The 19,290-nt window shown below is 45.3% G+C and overlaps 2 protein-coding genes across 8 annotated transcripts in view; both read right to left on the reverse strand.

Moving 5' to 3' along the window:
- LZTS2 (leucine zipper tumor suppressor 2) overlaps window positions 1-12,387 on the reverse strand; it is a 62,069-nt gene extending 49,682 nt beyond the window's left edge. Inside the window, exons 1-3 of one of the 7 annotated variants that reach the window (XM_081006167.1) lie at window positions 12,254-12,387; window positions 7,575-7,624; window positions 1,191-1,280 (exon numbers count right to left, since the gene is read on the reverse strand). The gene's annotated coding sequence lies outside the window, so the exon portion shown is untranslated. Of the gene's footprint in view, window positions 1-1,190; window positions 1,281-7,574; window positions 7,625-7,929; window positions 8,067-8,270; window positions 8,461-8,494; window positions 8,763-12,253 lie in introns of those variants that run through there. The other 6 variants (XM_081006166.1, XM_081006170.1, XM_081006165.1 and 3 more) reach the window with 6 other exon arrangements.
- Window positions 1-19,290, reverse strand: part of SFXN3 (sideroflexin 3) — a gene marked incomplete at its 3' end in the record, with an annotated part of 178,236 nt that overhangs the window by 109,423 nt on the left and 49,523 nt on the right. The gene's annotated exons all lie outside the window — the stretch shown is intronic.

A 19,290-nucleotide genomic window follows, 5' to 3' on the forward strand; every position in this document is an offset into this window, starting at 1 on the left:
AGACGTCACCATCCTCCCTCCACAGATGAAGGTCAACATCCTGAGAAACAAACTAACTTACTGGTTATCACCCAAACATCTGTCAGAACAGAGAAGTGCCTCCCAAGGCCAGGGGCTTGTTTGAGTGTTTAAAATTCCTCAATGGAAAACCTCAGAATTTGTGGGCAGAAAACAGACATCCATCAGCTGAAACATATTACAGAATTTCCACTAGACAATTCTTCAATGCGTCTGCATGTGTAGATGCATAGATTTGCATAGCATGATTGCACAAGGCCCAAGATGACAGGTGGGACTCCTCGATGATACTGTGGCTGTGTACACACCATATATTTAAAGAACATTCTCCACCCACTCAAAAACAAAAGAATCCTGGAAACTGTACTTTACCCCCCTACAGAACTACAATTCCCAGCACCCTTAACAAACTACCATTCCCAGGACTCTCTGAGTTGGGTTGGAATATGCAATGTGTACCCAGCCTGTGCTACAAAGCATTCTGAGTGGGCAGGGCTAGGCTGGCGCCATCTAGAAACAGACCGCACAGGAGCTCAGCTGTCAGGGAACCATTCTGAAAGATTGTCATGATATTTCAGGGGAGGACAAGTAGCTGATCTGTGGATTTCAAAATAGCCTTTTACTGGTCAGCAATGCACTCCACGGTTTTCACTTCTGGGGCAACAGGATAGGCCAGTTCCTGCAGACCCAGCGCTTACGGATGCCCATCAAAGCCCCATTACTTCCAGCAGGCTCATCAAGCTTTCTCTGGATTGCAGCCCTTGTTCTTTCGCTGCCCAGTCTGCTCATTTGGGCAAATGCTCTCTTTACAAATTTGCCTTTGCAGAAACCAAGCTTTTGCTTGCTTGCCCCCTGATTCTTGTGCTCCTTATCTCTGTCATCCATCTGAGACAGATTGCATGCTTGAACTCTGTGCCCCAGCTCCAGTCTGCCCCCTGTGCTCACTGCCCATGTTGATGGATGTCCTTGTTGCAGACACGAGAGACTGAATGCTGCTCTACACCCAGACAGACCTCCCAACCTAGCAAGTCAGAATGAGATCCTCTCTGCCGTGGGGAGGGGAGCCATTGAGAACTGCACAGCATCCGTGCCATTTAGGGTGAGGCAGAGGGGAGTCTGGCTGCGGCTTCCAACCCTTGCAATTTTCAAGTGTAGCAGAGAAAATTGCTAACCTCAAGTGTGGGAGGCTGTCCTTTGCTCCAGGGTCATGGGGAACTGACCAAGCTGCAAAGATAAGGCGCCAGCTCAAAATTCTTCCCTTCCTAGCAGAGACAAAAAAACAACAACAAGGGCTCAAGTAAGGAGCGTTGCCAAGCATGCTACTAGCCCGGGCGGGTGGAGGGTGGGAGAGAATGGGACTTCTCACGAGCACAACCGCCCACCACTCCCAGAATCCCCTGGGGCAGAGTAACAGCAACAAGAACACATGAAATGTCCCGTTGCACCATAAACGAGAGCTTGCAAATCTATGTTGCTCGTGGCACATGTTGAGCAAGATTTAGAATTCAAAGGGAAGAGGCCCTCGCCCACTGGGCCCCCCATCCCCTTCCCACACATAAGGGAATAATTAGTTCCAGCAGACTACTTTCCCCAGACACAGTAACCTAAGAGGTAGGCTCCAGTGACACAGCTGATATGTTGCCGAGTGTGACAGAACACGGTGACTAACCATCAAACCGCCTAATGCAAAGGCATTCCATAGGAAGCAACAGAAACTGATTTAACAGGAAGTGCAGTGGGGACAGTCCCCAAGGCCAGGGGGGGAATGATTTGCGCCTTGTGGATGTTCTTTTGCATGTAGATCAGGCACATGGCCGCTCACACCAGGTACATGGGCCCCACCCCAAGCAGGATGCATCCTGGAACAAGGGATCAACCTTTCTCTGCTGTGCCATTCCACGGAACAGCTCCTGTTAATTCCTCCCTTGAAATCAAGCTCTCCTGTTTGTTCGGTCAGTTATCTTTCTACGGAGCCATCTGTGCAGCCTGCGTCCCACCAAGGGGTGTGGCCACCTCCCGATCGCAATCTATTCAAATTGGGGAGGAAACCACAATTAACCTGATCCACGAGTTATTCTGTTTGCAGAAACTCTATTGACATGCAGGGCCCACCCACACAAAGAGGCCTCTGGCACCTGGAGAGCAGTTTGCAAGGTACCTCCAGCAAATCCATAAAACTATAGTAGTGCAAGATCTCCATTCAAAATAGGGTGACAAATTGGTATCCTAAATGACTTACACCAAGCGATAACTCTTCCAGGTCACTAAAGCACCTTAAGAACTATCAGATTCCTTTTGCTCCACCGCGATCACTGAGATCATCTAACGGGGCACTTCTGGTGGTTCCCCATATCCTTGAGGTTCAGTTGGCCTTCACTAGGATTCGAGCCTTTTACTTGAATCCTAGTGTGGCATGCACTGCCCTGTGGAACTCCCTGGCAATAGAAGTTGGGCAGGAACCATCTCTCTCTTCAGACACTTTTTGAAAACTTTTTTGTTTAGGCAGGCTTCTAACAACATGAATCCCCCTCCCCTCTCCTTTTAACCAACCAGTATTTATTGATGTTTTATGGGTGTTTTAATTATGGATATTTTTGTTGATTTCATTATTATATACAGTATTGTATTCTGCCTTGCTGTGTTTTTACTATAGATTATAAATTTGTAACACAATCGCATGTACATTAGTGAGTACTCCCTTTGAGTCAAACAGCCCGATCGTGCTGTGTTTGTGGACTCATGTAAGTACATATTGCTACCATAATCAAGTCTGCCTTTATTTGAGGCCTCTTGGCCCAAGGAAGGCAGGAGGAATCAATCAGAAAGTGAAGGAAACTGAAATGATTCTCACTCTCATTTATTTACACCAGGGGTAGCGAACCCCAGGTGAGGGTTTTTTGCCTGGCCAGAATGCATCACTTGCTTGCCTGGATGCAGAACAGAAAAATGTGTGCCTGTGTGTTCAGGACTACTGAACAAAAGTTAAACTGGCATTTGTTGCTCTGCTCATTTTTTGCTCCTGGCCCTTCTCACCAGTGACACGAGGCCACCAGGAGGCTGCCCAGAAGAGAAAGTGGCTTTGGGGCTGGAAAAAGTTCCCTGCCCCTAATTTGCACCATTTTCGGATGCAGTATTGATGAGCACTTGAGCTGCCATGTAAACGGGAATGCAGCACTCAAAGGAAAGGGAAAATCCCATTTCACATCACCTTTCATTTCTACCAAAAATTCCTCCCCGCAGCTTGGAATCTTAGCCATTTAGAACAACTATCAAAAGAAATTATGGCTGTTCCTGCCTTGCATGAAACAAAGGAACACAGAGAGCTGCTTTACACTGAGTCAGACCATTAGTTCATCTGGTTCAGCATTGTCTACACTGACGTCAGGGACTGAACCTTGGAACCTTTTGCATGAAAAGTGCATGCTTGCTACCACTGACCTATGACCTTTCCCCTTCATTCACCCCCTCTATAAAAGTGCATTGTGACTGAAAAAATTTGCATGATCCACTACTGAAAATTGTGCAAGAAGCTCTTTTATTCCACATCAAATTTTATGATTGGGAGGTCTTTAGTACTCAGGTTCAGAGTAATTTTATAAGCAAAATTATCAGTAACAAGGTACAAACTTTCTCCCTATTGCCATTTCAGTTGTACACCCATTTATCTAGATATCAAACACAATTCTTCTGGTGGTGTCTTTTAGCAGAAGCTAAAAGACCCTGATGTTGGGAAAGATTGAGGGCACAAGGAGAAGGGGACGACAGAGGATGAGATGGTTGGACAGTGTTCTTGAAGCTATGAACATGAGTTTGACCAAACTGCGGGAGGCAGTGGAAGACAGGAGTGCCTGGCGTGTTCTGGTCCATGGGGTCACGAAGAGTCGGATACAACTAAATGACTAAACAACAACAACAACAAACCTGGCTACTTCATAATTCATAAATTCATAAATAAGTGAAACTGTACAAATTCAGTATTCATTAAGAAAACAAACTCTGCAACCCAAGCTTGCAGTTCCAGGACGAGGAAGCATATGTGAAACCCTGAGATTGGTATAAATAAGGTGAAATGGCAAAACGGAATTGAAGACGAAAGCAGGAGCGTACGAAGTGGAGGGCAGAGGGGGTGGCCCCTGCCTCCCCCCAGCTGTAGAGCGTCTGAGGGCGCACACAGTCCATATGGGCTGCCGCGCATGCGCAGTCCGTACTGGATGCCATACATGCGCGGTCCGTACGGGATGCTGCTCGCACAGTAGCCTGTACGCCTCCGTGCACGATCGGCTGCCCATATATGCCACACACGCGAGCAGCAGCCCGTGCGCATGTGTGGCAGCCCGTACGGTCATTGCACATGCACACTCCATACGGGATGCCCCGCCCCAGGTGCCGGAGAAGGTTCCTCCACCACTGGACGGCAGTACTAGGCAATCTGACTAGTTTGGAGTGAGACTCAATGAACTCATTTGAGACTTTCTTCCTAGTACAAAGATCCATACTTGTAAATGAAATGCCATACAGCACTTTCCTGGGCGCATCCAAACTCATGCCGTTGATGTTTTAATTTGCTGATGCTTTAAGTTGTTGGAAGCTGCCCAGAGTGGCTGGGGCAACCCGGTCAGGTGCACAACATATAAATAAGATGTTGTTGATGTTCTTCTTATGCATGTTTATTCAAAAGTAAATCCTGCTGTATTTAATGGGGCTGTAACCTCTTGCACACCTACTCACAAGTGAATCCTCCTGAAATCAGACTTACTTCCATGTAAATATGAGACTTGCTTCCATGCACGTTATATCCTGCATATTCTTTCAGTCATTTTCCAGTCCTGAATAATATGATTGCCAGATGGAACCCAGCAGCTTTACATTAGTGTGGCGAGCATGTGGCCCTTCAGCTGCTGCTGGACTCCAATTCCCATTAGCCCCACCCAATATGGCCAATGGGTAGGGATGATGGAAACTGTAGTATAACATCAAATGGAGGGCCACAGGTTTGCCAGACCCTCCAAGTGTCCCTATTTTCCAGAGATAGTCCTGGATTTACAGAAGCCGTTCCACTTTCTGATTTGATCCCAGAATGCTCCACTTTTCCTTAGGGTGTCCCTATTTTCATCGGTGAAATGTTGGAGGGTATGGAGTTATGCAACCCACGTGCCAAAGAGATAAGTAACTATACAACCTTTGGAAGACATCTGAAGGCAGCCCTGCATGGGGAATTTTTTTAATGCACCTAATTTTACCACAAAAAACTGGGAAAACTTATTGACTAAAGTATAAGCTGGTTCACCACACCACACACTTCCTGGTGGGCCGGAGTGTGTGTGTGTGTGTGTGTGTGTGTGTGTGTGTGCGCGCAGAGGGGGCTTCTCTCTCCCCCCCAGCCCCTCCCGCCCCCCTGTCTACCTAGGGTGCTGCGGAGAGGCAGAGGCAGAGGCTGGTGGCAGTGGCAGCGGTGGAGGAAGAACAAGCAGCCCAGAAGGGCTGCTTTTGGGCTGCTCCTACCTCCTCCTCTGCCGCCAACAGCGGCAAAGGCAGCGGAGGAGGAAGGAGCAGCCTGAAAGGACCCTCAGTCGAGCATAAGCCGAGGGGGGCTTTTTCAGCATTAAAAATGTGCTGAAAAGGTCGGCCTTATACTTGAGTATATACAGTATATGTTGGAAGCCACCCAGAGTGGCTTGGGCAACCCAGTCAGATATGCGGGGTTCAAATTATTATTATTATTATTATTATTATTATTATTATTGAATAGGATGTCCCTGTTTTTATCAGAGAAATGTTTGCAGGCTTCATTCGAAATCAGAGGGCAGCTGCAGTCTTGTGAAGAGAGGCGAGGTCTCACCAAGCTGCAGGTGTTAATTTTGCGTTTCAGAATACAGAGATTAAACAAAGCAAGCAAAGAACTTTGTAAGTACTTTCGGTAATCACACCCAAAGGGATGCAAAAGGAAAGCCCCAGAACTTGTTTCAAAATCAGAGCTCAGTCCTCAAATGTGTGAAGTAGTAACAATAAAGGGAGTGCCTTTCTGCAGGTTCCAAGCTTCTTTCCCTTCAGATGGAGAAACTGCAACCAGCTATGGACCCATGTAAAGAGTTTCCAGAGCAAAGACTATTGTGTTTCAAGGATGTATGAGTTCTAGCATCTCCAATTTTGGAAATTAAGCACTTAAGTGATGAAAAGCACAAAAGTGACTAATAACAAATTTCTCAGCTATTTGATGAGGGAGGATGTCCATCAGTCCATACATGCACCACAGTTTTGTGGGACGACACAACAGAGAATGAGTTTCCATGAGGCCAAGCGGCCTGGGTCTGACTGTCATGTGAAAGATCTAAAGAACACACAAAAAATCTACTATAAACATGGCCATTTCCTAAGACCCTGATGCCTCTTTCTGTCCACCTCCCATCTGAGGAGGCATTAGATCTGCCCTTGTTGAGCTCAAGACATGTGACAAGCCTTTCATGCACAGATAAATTATAATACTATTACTACTCAGGGCAATAACACATGGCAAAGACAGCCCCAAGGCTGTCCGTATCTGCAAATGCTCCGAATACAGATTAATGTCAATTTCACTGCATTTATCATCACTGCTCTGAGCTGCCTTGAGCAGGAACTGCAAGCCCAAGATTGGAAGGTCATCTGGTTTAATGAGTGCTTTTGTGTCAGTCTCTTAGTAGCCTTCACAAAAAGGGGAAAGGGTGGGGAGGGCCCTTTTGTAACTTGCTACATAATTAACTCCCCCTCTGGAAGTCAAAGCAGGCAACCCAGTTCTTTTCTCTCTCTTGCCACAAAGACAACCAGTGTCAGAAAAGTTTTGCCAAGTTAAGTGGGCAGGCTAAGCTATCCTCTGTTGGCACCAGAGGAGAACAGAAATTAAAGGGGAAGGCCTTAGGATTGCAGTAGCATAGCAACCAGGTGCAGTGACAAGAATGGGGCGCATTGAGTGCCGTGTGGATGCACAATGAAAACATGGACTACCCAATTTTATTTAGTAAGCTAGTAAATCTTTTCATTCTATATGCAAGACTAAGCCAAAATAAGGTCCAAGTTTCCAGATACACACAGGGTCAGTTTCCTAAAGAGGGTATTGGTGAGCAATATCCTGAGAGATGGTTGTTTTAAATATCTAAGTCATTTGGTGTGGGGGGTTTGGGGGAGGGGGAGTTGCAAATTCTCCAAAAGCTATCATAAGCAGAAACCATCCCCTTTCCAAGTGTCAGTCCCTCAAAGAATGCAAGGGGTCCAAAGAAGGGGGTGGGAAGATAAATGAGAAAGACAAAAAAAGGAGGCTGTTCAGAATGTGATTCCTTGGCCATTCCTTGCCAACCAAATCTGCTGCACTTTGATATATTCATTGATGTACCAGAGTAAGCAAAAGACTGCACATTAAACTAAACTAGCTTGCATTATGGGGAGAAGAAGAGTGGCCTTAAGTGAATCATATAAAGAACAGCACATCATTTCAACCTCCAGCACATCCTAGGAACACAAAAGCCAAATGACAGTAAATTTTGCTGTGGTATCTGAAGGGACTCTCTCTTCATGTACCTTACCTGCCTCAGGTCTTGAAAGTGAGCTCTGCTCTCCTGTCATCAACTTCCTCCTGAAACAACAGAAAAATTGTGAGGCCAGTAGATTAAATGAAAAATCAGTGCAGTTTCTGGCATGTGTAGCACATGATGAGTTTCAGTCACAACAACCAACCAGGCTATAGGGTAGGTTCTCAGAAGTTCTCAGTCCCCACTCTCCATATTGCTCTGGATTCCTTGTGCAAATGCAAAATTAAGGAACACTGAAGGATAAATACACAGTAGATGGTGTAAGAGGAAAATACAGATCGCCCCTTGCTAAAATCAGCCGAGACCCTCTCTACATGCACAACTCAAGAGCCACAGGGAAAGTTCGTACTTCTCTACTTTTCTATTCTGCAATTCATTGCTGGAGGACTCCCTCATTACAGTGATTTTCACTCTAAATTCCTCTGCTCCACAGTGGAGTTCTCCACCCAAACAGCCAGCTTTGGTGTCCAAGTTACAAACGCAAGCAATTAATTTAACAGCGGCTGAATGGAGTTTGTTTTTTTTTCCTCCTCAAATTTATCGTTCGAAGATCAGGGCAGGGACACTCTTCCCTCTAGGCAACGTTATGTTTCAAACTGTGCCAGAGAAAAGTGAGCTGCACAGCACCACCTCCCCTGCTCTGTATCCCACACCATATGCCTTGGCAGGCAGAAAGGCAGAAAGACATACCGAACAAACGCAAACCTGGTCAACAACAGCCAGACTTCCGAACCAAAGGACAAACCACCAGAGAAGCTTGTCCATGTAGGAAAATGGCAGATGAGGCTGGCTCACACATCCTGAAAGAGTAAAACCACTAGCGGTTTCAAGTTGATTCCTGCTGCCTGCCCTTCTCACTATCATTCCAACTCCCCAAAAAAATCCTGGCCAGCGTCACAGCCAAACAGTCTTACCAGCTAATCAGAGAACAGGAGGGGAGGGACGCCTGTCGCTTCACATTTCTTTCATGCTAACAACTAGGTTCGTGTGTGCATGTTCCCACATGTGCAGTGCATATCACGTTCCTCTGTTTCTGTGCAGTTCATTTCTTGTAGTCTTTACCAGCTCCAAGACATAACCTAGAACAACTTAAGGCAAATGCACACGGAGCCACCAAATTTAGGATCAGGACTAGAAAGCAGCAATTTGTACAGCCTCTCTCCTTTCCTGCGCCTGGCACAGGAGAGCGCAAAAACTCCTGGATTCGTGCCAGGAGGAAGGCCCATGAGATTTTTCTCTTTCCAGCGGGCACAATGAGTAAATCACACACAGCTTACAAGCCCCCAATACTCTCTTCCCTCCCTCCCTCCTTCCCACCCCATTCTCCAGCCTTAGAAGTCGGAGCATCATGTTACAGACCCTTTCATGCTCCAAACACAAAGCAGAGACCGGCTCATTATGTAGCGCTCAACTAACTACTCATGGAGCAGCTGCTGTCAGCCTGCTGCTACGTGGTCCAATCCACAAGCTCTGAAGAACAATGTCACGTGACCATCAAAATCCTTGCATATGCTTATTAACAAATGTGACCCAGTAAAAAAAGTACCATTTTACCAATCTCTTTTTCCCTAAGGTTGTGAAACAGATAAGGTCATGTTATGTTCAGAAGAGAGGAGAGGGACACATTTATCCCACTGCTGCCCCCAATTCAAATGATCATTGCAGGCAAAAGAAACGCCACCAAAGAAAACATAGTGGCTTTTCAATTTTGTTTTTTGCTTTTTTAAAAAAACTTGCCATCAGTTCTACATTAGAAGAGAAAACTTTTCCAAAAGGGTCAGAGCAAAGCTAAATATGTTCTCTACCCATGAGGAGCTCACATAAGAGTTTCTTCCTTTGATTTGTAAAGTGTCATTCCTATGTTGGGAGATGTAGAATATGATGCATACGGAAACAGTCGCACTAGGGGGTCTAGCAGTTCCATGCAAAGCTAAGGGATTGGGCTGAGCTAATGCTGATGGGCTAGGACAGAGGTGGGGAACATAACGACCCTCCAGATGTTGTTGTCTCCAATTCTCATCAGCCCCAACTATAAGGTTGCAGTCCTTTGCACACTGACCTTGGAATAAGTAAACACCCACCAAACTCAGCGAAACTTAATGCTGAGTAAGGGTACATGGGAACCCTTTCTGTTAGAGCGCAGAAATTATAATGAATTTAGTGAGGAAAAAATCTAGCTCAATTTGACAGAAGGGGAATCTGGGGGTCAAAGATATAGCACAGCCTTGGAAATAAGCCCACAAAAGTTACCAGCAGATACAGGTTCCTTAGACTCTTCAAGTAGGCTGAGTGGCTGCGTAGGCTGAGTGAACGGGCAAAGGAAGAACAGATTATTTTCCATATCCGCCTCTTCTCCACCAGCCTGCTTGGTTTGCATGCTTCTCAGGGAGGAAGGGGCTTTCCTTCATCTGTGGTTAGCACAGAACTCAAGTGGTGGAGGGAGGCGAAGGATCCACCCCTCATCCACCACCCCACTCATTTGCCTGCAAGTAATTCTTAGTTACCTGCGGCAAGTTGTTCAGTGGAGTTTCAGCGATGGCTGGCCCATTTTAGTGACTGGAACACTGCTCCACCAACCTCAATCTGACCATAGCTGTCAACCTTCCCTTTTTTTGCGGGGAATTCCCTTATTCCAGCACCGTTTCCCACTGCTTCCCGCTGCTATCCTGGATTGTTAGATATCCCGTAGACTGTCCCCGGGACAGGTGAGGCTGCTGATCCCTTATTTTCAAATCTGAAAGTTGACAGCTATGAATCTGACATCAGCCAGGCAGCCCACCCAGCCTTGCCTTCCAGCCTTTCTCATCCTGTGGGTCCCCAGATGTTGTTGAACTACAACTCCCATCACCCCTAGCTAGCAAGGCCAGAGCTCAGGGATGATGGGAGTTGTAGTCCAACAACATCTGGGGACCCACAGGTTGAGAACTGCTACTAGCTGGCGTTGCCTGTCAGCTTCTTCCACCTTATGTCTCAGTGTTGGCCTTGTAACAGGAGTGCCAACTTGGCCCCACGACCGTGGGTACCCAGGGCTGTGGGTGCCATGCAGCGTGCACCAAAATTTGTGGATGCCTGGCCCCTTCATGGGGAATTTTGGGGCCCCAGGGAGTTTGCACCTATGCCTTGTAAGGAGGGCGAGAAAGAAGGGGGCAAAACTCGAATTAGTTGGCTCTGAATCTCATTGACTCTGGCTCCATCAGCTGTTGGGCTCCCTGCTTTCTGCCCTAGCACCTCCAATGGGCACAAACACCACTGTGCAGAGAGTACATAAGGTGAAGCAATTCGGGCAAATTTAGCTATAACCTGGGGAATGCCCAAGAGGCACAGCCTGCAGCACAACCCTGAAATAACCATCCAAACCAGCTAGGCAGGAGTACTTAGGCTTAAACCATCTGCTCTGCATCCTGGGCTGAAAGCTAATACCAAACAGGAGACGAGAGTTTGCCCAGGGAGGGAGGGGCTAACAGGCAGTTGTCACTCCAGATACCAAAGTCTCTGCTCCTGTCCAAATAAGCTAGAATGTCCAAGGGTAGATGTGGCCAGGGATGGGAGGAGGGAGGGAAGGCGTGCGAATACTTCTAGCCACAGTTTTCAATATATCTGATTGCGATGGAGCCAGCTTTCCCTATGTGGCTGTGAAATGGAAACTCTATATTCCGAAAGGGAAAAGGAAGGCTGCCAGGCCAAGCTGGGCACTGCATATATCGGAAAGAAGCTTCGGGGAAAGTTTGCACTGGAGGTGAGACAGGGAAAGAAAGCCACCGAAACCTCTCCGGTCCCTGCCGACTCCTGAGCCTGGAATGTACACTGTTGAAACAGTCCCTCCCTCAGCATGCCAGAGACTGCTACAGAGAGCCACCCTCTCAGACCCAGAGCCCATCTCAGCCAAACCCCTTGAACCTCCAGAACCCTGGATCCATTATCTGGGAAAAGGCAGGATATAAGCTTTTAAAATCAATCAAACAAACAAATCCCCCTTCGGTAATCAAATCCCCGCTTCCACAAATGCTGGTCTCCTACCAGTCCAGGAGTGGGGAGCCTGTACCCTTCCAGTTGTTGTTGGGACTATGACTCCCATCATTCCTGATCATTGACTACGCTGTCCGGGATCAATGAGTCGGAGTCCTGCACAACAACTTCTGGAGGGCCGTAGGCTCCCCTGCCCTTGCCCCTCAGCATCAGCTCCTTCCATCCCTGGAAGAGTCACTTTTGCCTTTTCAGCCACTGCCCCACACTTTGACCCAGCACAACACCTCAGTACCACCGGATCTCCCAGTCCCTTGCTCCACTCCACCCAAGATCTGTCTCCCCCAAAGACCCTCCAACAACCCATTGCCCATATTCCACTTCTGGACAGTGGCTACATAGCCCACATAACCACCAGCCTCGTAGCACATTTTCCCCATACATGATACCCCACACTCCTTACACAGATTCTCAGCCCCCTAAAAATATTACACTCCAACTCTTCTGCCCCACACATACAAACCATCAACACAGCAGCGTATTTATGTTAAGCTTAGTTTAAAAACATGTCGAGGGCATTTAGCCCTCCGCAGAGACTTGCCTTAAGCGCTCTCCCCTGTATCCCCACATTTGCCCTACAACGCCCCCCCGCCCCCCCCCGCGTTTTAATTCATCGCTCCCTCAGTTTTAAAGCGTTTTCCTCCACTGACCGCCACACAGCATCTCGGGTCCACACAGCCAGCCAGCTCTCTCCCCCTCGTCCAGACGAGCTCTAGGACAGCCCGCCGCAGCCTCCAGCTCCCCTCGCCCCCCGGCCAGTCCATGCCCGGCCCCAACGCCAGGCTCCGCCCGGCCGCCACCCCCCTAAAGCCCCCCCTAGAAGGACGGACGGCCGAGCTAACGGGCAGTGGGAAGGGGCCGCGCTCGGGAGAGTCCCGACGGGCGGACAGTGTCTGGTCCCAGACGATCAATCCGGGGAGGGGTAAGGAAGGGCGCCTTTAGGGTCGAGGGCAACGTCCCAGCCCTAAAACTGTGGGGTTTTTAAGAGAGACAGCGGGCGATGCCGGCTTGGCTTGGCCAAAGCTATGCCTCTTGCCCTCCCTTCAACTTTTTAAAGTTATCATGATGTCTGGAGCACTTTTTCTGGTCTTGTTTCCGGGATGGGTGTTGTGTCGTTGTTTCCCATACCATGTTCCTCTGTTATGCCCTTTTAACTTCTGAGATTACAAGGGAAGAGCCAAAAAGCTGACCACCTGACCTCACTATATACTGTAATTCCCGGGCTGCGCGCACGTCAATAAAAGCAAACGAGGTTAGATGCGCCTCGTTAAAAAGGCTACTCAGAAACAACCACCTTCCTTCTGCATCACGTGCCGTCAGAGACATATCTTTATTTCTGGACCAACTAAAATATTCCAAAGCAACAATTAAGCAAGCTTTCGAGGTCTCCAGGGCTCTTCTTCAGTCTGGGTGTTAAGCAAAACATAAGGCAGCAGCGGGAGGTTGGGGGTGGATGGAGAGAAATACTAGTCTGTAGTTTGTAAGAGCCTTAAATTGGAGTGCAGGAGGCATTAGGCAGACTTAATTAGATTAGACTCTGTAGGTGCAGAACAGATTTCAGGTTGCAGCAAGGGCTGCTGGGACACAGAAGCAATAATAACTGATCTCCCTACTTGCGGAGGGAGGGACTGTCATTGTGGGTGGTTTTTTGGTCACAGTAAATTTTAAGGTGCAACCTGAAAGGAGTGTATAATCTTCCCAACACCTCCTGCACTCCATTTTAAGACCCAAATTGTGGACTTCGAGGCTCCAACATTTTGTCTTCATTTCCTCCCCTCCCCCTTGTTTTGCTCAACATCCAGAGCTCTGAAGAACCCAAAAGCTTGCTCACTACTTTGCTCTGCTCTAGTTACTCCTCCCCATAAGGGTATTACCATATGGTAACTTTTGGGGTTGTTTTCTTCAAGTGGGTCAAGAGAGTTAGTTACCTACATTTTTTTTTTTTTTACTCCTGTGCACTTCACACATTTTATACACTGGAGCTCACTCAATATTTTTCATTATGAGGAAGATCACGTTTATTGAAGCATTGCATATGCTCTGTTTTATTCTCTTCTGTTCTCACAGTGCAAGCCATACATTCAAAGCACATAGCTTTCACCCAAAGAACCATGGGGACTGTAGTTTTCCACTCACAGAGCTACAATTCCCAGCACCCTTAACAAACTGCAGTTCATAGGATTCTTTGGAGGGGGAACATGTATGGTGTGCATGTGACTTGGAGTGCCACCCTGGACCAAAGTGAAACTGAGCAATTGTGTATTCTGGTAAAGATTGCAGGAGCAAGGTGGGCGTTATGTACTAAAAAAGGCCAAGGGACGGAGGCGTTTCAATAGAGTCATAGCATAAAATGCCACTGCTAATATTTCTCTGTTTGCCACTTTGCTTTTGTGGTAGGAAGATTGTGCTTCCTTTGATAGCATTATGGGAACAGGTTTTATCACTTGCTGTTTTGTGTGTGTGTGTGTGTGTGTGTGTAATTGTATGGCTTTAATCATTTGCATTGCATACTGCCCAGAGAACTTCTGCTATTGGACAGTGCAGAAAAGCAACAAGTAAAGCAATATAAAAAAAGATATAAGTAAAGCAAGCGCTTGAAGGGAGTGGGGAATGGCACAAGAGAAACTCTAGAGTTGTTGATGATGTTCTTTAGAGTTTTGCCAAACTACTACAACCTGAAAAAGGTGACTATCACACTGTAACATATTAGAAAAAGAAGGGACATCTGGCAAAATGCATGCTGGGACAAGCAGGTAAACAAACCTCTGCAAAGCAGGAGACACATGAGCGATCAAACTAAATTAAGTTCCTTGAAAAAGAAATGCTGGCATAAAAAGACTGTGTGTAATTCATTAACCATAATTTCCAATGGAATTAACACGTAGGGTTGTCACAGAGCATGCATTATTTGACATTAGCTATGCAGGCATCTCAAGGCAAGTGACTTTTCCTATGTTGCCTGCGAGACAGGAGTTAACTTCCTGTGCTTTTGAGGGCAGGGAGCAGAAGAAGCCTGTTTTTCCACTCCATTACATTCCTTTTAACCACCATGTATCTCCAGTGAATAATGCATTTGTTCACCTTTTGCAGAAGATGCCTGGAGCCCCTCCAACCCCAAAAAAGCAGGGAGTAGAGCACAGACCCCTATTACCAAACTATAGAAGCACAGAACAATAGGATGGGAGGGATACAAGGTTCCGAGCAATTTCTACATCAAGGTGGGACCTCCTCCTGAGTTCCTAGGGCCAGAATACGCTGGCAGAGGGGGTGAGAACCCTGATGTACCTTTGTATTCATGCAACAAGCACCTAAACAGAGGATCCCAGAGGCTGCACTGGAAGAAAGGAGTCGGGGAGATGTTTTGTACAGCACATGGGCAACCCTCTTCCTGTTTTGCTGACGAAGCTAGGAGTGTTTTGTTTTGTGTGCATGTGTGTGGTCTTTTTTTAGCATCAGGCCGCAACGTACTAAAAGCATTATTCTTTTTTACACCAAGCAGCATCTGTCCACCCACTCCAAGAAATGTCTCCACCCAAATACGTCAAAAGTTCCCCTCTCCATGCAATTATACACACATAGTAGTCTCCATAACCATGTTATCGATTTTTTCTTTTCGCTCAGATCATTTTTAGCTCAGATAATTAGCCAAGCCAGTACCAAGCGTCGACTTGCTCTGCTCTCACTGCATTTCATTCCTTACATAAATCACACAGCATTTGGGAGACACTTTGCGCATGAAACATTAAAGATAAAAAAACCCCTTGATTAGTAGCTTATGAAACGTTAAAGAAAAAAGAGTCGGTTTTGCCATTAACTGATGCTCCAAGATTTGCATAACTGCCTTGAGCCCCTGGCATAACAGCCCTGCTGTTGCAAGGCTTCGTGTGTGTGTGTGTGTGTGTGTGTGTGTGTGTGTGTGTGTGTGTGCCCTTGCATGATGCAGCATTTTGCAATTGTTTTCTGAAGGAATGTGTTTTAGGATCAGGCTCTTAGTTATGTAAGCAAACACACACACACACACACACACACACACAGACACACACACATACACATGATTGCTGCCGATTCTCTCTACAGGGAGACTGCTGAAGATTTTCTTTGAAAAGTCAGTGAGCATTAAGCACAGACTACACATTAACAAGCAAACATATGGAGCTGAAACCATGTCTATGTCACATGCAGCCAGGGTGGAAGATCACACACACTTTCCCTGTCCACCTCCATCTGCTCTGACCACTAGTCCCTGTGCATGGTTAGTGTCCCTACTGCTTTTCCGAGACCTTTCCCAGAAGATGCCAGAGATTGAAACTGAGATGTTCTGTATGGGTGGCATGCACCCTACCATCAAGCTACAACCTCTCCTCCAGAAATGTGTGCTGGTAGTAATGCTTATACAGAGATAGATAATGTAGAGTGTGGTGGTTATAGGGTTAACCACAAGAAGATAATACTTTAAACAAAAGGATTTGTTTGTTTATATATACCAGGCATAGGCAAACTCGGCCCTGCAGATGTTTTGGGACTACAACTCCCATCATCCCTGACCGCTGGTCCTGTTAGCTAGGGATGATGGGAGTTGTAGTCCCAAAACATCTGCAGGGCTGAGTTTGCCTATGCCTGGTATATACACACAAGGTAGGTGGGCAGGGAATGCCATTCCTCTTCCAGATAACTGATTTTTAAAAATTTGAAATTGCAAGGGGGGGTTGGGTTGCATGGATATTTTGTAGGCTCAACTCCAACATTCTTTATTGAGACTCAACAAGATGTCACAAAAAGGTGGCAAGCTTTTGAGTGCTTCAGAAGTCTTCATCAGAGAAGAACAAGGAGTAAACAAAACTCAAAAAGTACAAAAATTAGGCTTAAAGTTCATTTGAAGTTTGGGACCAATATGGATTAAAAGCTTCCTCATACTAGAATCCAATGAATGGTATCTAACTTAGTCCTACTCAAAGTAGACCCATTGAAATTAATGGACCAACTGAAATTGCTCACAAACCAACATTGGCTACAACTCTAGGTGTGTAACCCATATTGAGGGAGGGGAGACGGTGTCCTGTCTCCAATGAGCCTGCAAGCTGATCTCATGGTTACAACATTGGCCAAATTTCTGTACTTCTTATGTTTTATTTGTCTTTGCCTCCTTCACCTTCTGTTTCGTGAAACATCTTGCATAATTACTAGTTCCAAGGAACTCAAAAGCTCGCCCCCTCCCTCTGTGGCATTCTGGTTGATCCCAATACAGTGGCACCTTGGGTTACAGACGCTTCAGGTTACAGACTCCACTAACCCAGAAATAGTACCTTGGGTTAAGAACTTTGCTTCAGGATGAGAACAGAAATCGTGCGGTGGCAGCGGGAGGCCCCATTAGCTGAAGTGGTACCTCAGGTTAAGAACAGTTTCATGTTAAGAATGAACCTCCAGAACGAATTAAGTTCTTAACCTGAGGTACCACTGTAAAAGTATTGCTCAATTGTGGATTTTAGAGTTCTTTCTTAGGAACCAACATGGCTACCTTTTTATTTTATTTTTTTAAAGAATATTTATTCCAATTTTAAAGTTACAAAAAAGAAAAAGAAGAAATAAACCCTACACATGTTACAAAAAACAAACAGTAAGAAAAAAAACTCAACAAAGAATAAACATACATCACAATAAAGAATAACAAAAATCAAATTAGACCTTTGCAACCTTTTTCCCTTTTACTTATTTCCATGACTTCCTCTCACCTCCCTGCTTTGTATTCTAGTTTAGATCGTATCTCCAGCAAATCCTTCTAACCTTCTTTTCTTTTACTTATTTTAACATTCGATAGTATTTAATCCTCCTCTATCCTCATTTTACACTTCATTTTTACTTATTCCATTATACCCTATCTGCCAATACGGCCTAATATTCTTTTCCAACCTTTTTCTAACATTCTTTTATATTACAGTATTTCTGAAGATATATTTTGAATTTTTTCCAGTCTTCTTCCATCAACCCTTCTTCCTGGTCTCGAATTCTGCCGGTCATCTCAGCCAGTTCCATATAGTCCATCACTTTCATCTGCCATTCTTCTCGGGTAGGCAATTCTTGTGTCTTCCAATATTTCCCAATGAGTATTCTTGCTGCTGCTGTCGCATACATAAAAAAATTCCTGTCTTCCCTTCGCACCAATTGGCCGACCATGCCCAAGAGGAAGGCCTCTGGTTTCTTCACAAAAGTGTATTTCAATACCTTTTTTAGTTCATTATATATCATTTCCCAGAAGGCCTTGATCTTTGGACACGTCCACCAAAGGTGGAAAAAGGTACCTTCATTTTCTTTACATTTCCAACATTTATTATCGGGCAAATGATAGATTTTTGCTAGCTTGACTGGGGTTAAGTACCACCTATAAATCATTTTCATTATATTTTCTCTTAAGGCATTACAAGCCGTAAATTTCATACCTGTAGTCCATAACCTTTCCCAGTCAGCAAACATAATGTTATACCCAACATCTTGTGCCCATTTAATCATAGCAGACTTAACCATTTCATCCTGTGTATTCCATTTCAGCAGCAGGTTATACATTCTTGACAAATTTTTAGTTTTAGGCTCTAACAATTCCGTTTCCAATTTGGATTTTTCCTCCTGGAAACCAATCTTTTTATCTAGGTTAAAAACCTCCCTTATTTGATAATAATGAAGCCAATCTCGAACTTTAGTTTTTAGTTTGTCAAAACTCTGCAATTTTAGTTTATCTCCAACTTGTTCTAAAATTTCACAGTATTTTGGCCAATTTGTCTCCATATTAGTTTTTTTCAATGCCTTTGCCTCCATTGGTGACAGCCACCTTGGTGTTTTACTTTCCAACAAATCCTTATATCTCACCCAAACATTAAACAATGCTTTCCTGACAATATGGTTCTTAAAGGCCTTATGCGCTTTAACCTTGTCATACCATAAATATGCATGCCATCCAAACACATTATCAAAGCCTTCTAAATCCAAAATGTCCGCATTTTCAAGAAGTAGCCAGTCTTTCAGCCAGCAAAATGCGGCTGATTCATAGTAAAGTTTAAGATCTGGCAGGGCAAATCCCCCTCTTTCCTTCGCATCTGTTAGTATCTTAAATTTTATTCTAGGCTTTTTGCCCTGCCAGATAAATTTGGAAATATCTCTTTGCCACCTCTTGAAACAGTCCATTTTATCCACAATTTGCAATGTTTGAAACAAAAATAACATTCTAGGCAATACATTCATCTTTATCGCAGCAATTCGGCCCAACAATTATAGCTTCAATTTTGACCATGTTTCTAAATCCTTCTTCACTTCTGACCAACATTTTTCATAATTATCTTTAAACAAATTCACATTTTTAGCAGTCATATGCACCCCTAAATATTTCACTTTGTTAACTATTGTTAATCCTGTCTCTTTCTGAAACCTCTCTTTCTCAATCTCTGTAAGGTTTTTCTCTAATACCTTAGTTTTCGTCTTGTTCAATTTAAAACCTGCTACTTGACCAAATTCTTGGATTAATTGTAATACTCTTTTTGTACTGGCTTCTGGCTCCTGTAATGTCAAGACTAAATCGTCAGCAAAAGCTTTCAATTTGTACTGTTTAGCTCCGAGTTGTATACCTTTAACCAATTGGTCTTTTCTAATCATATTGAGCAAAACCTCCAGGACCGATATAAAAAGCAATGGGGAGATTGGG

The sequence above is a fragment of the Podarcis pityusensis genome (assembly GCF_964106645.2).
Source record: "Podarcis pityusensis genome assembly, chromosome: 5".
Taxonomy (NCBI): Eukaryota; Metazoa; Chordata; class Lepidosauria; order Squamata; family Lacertidae; genus Podarcis; species Podarcis pityusensis.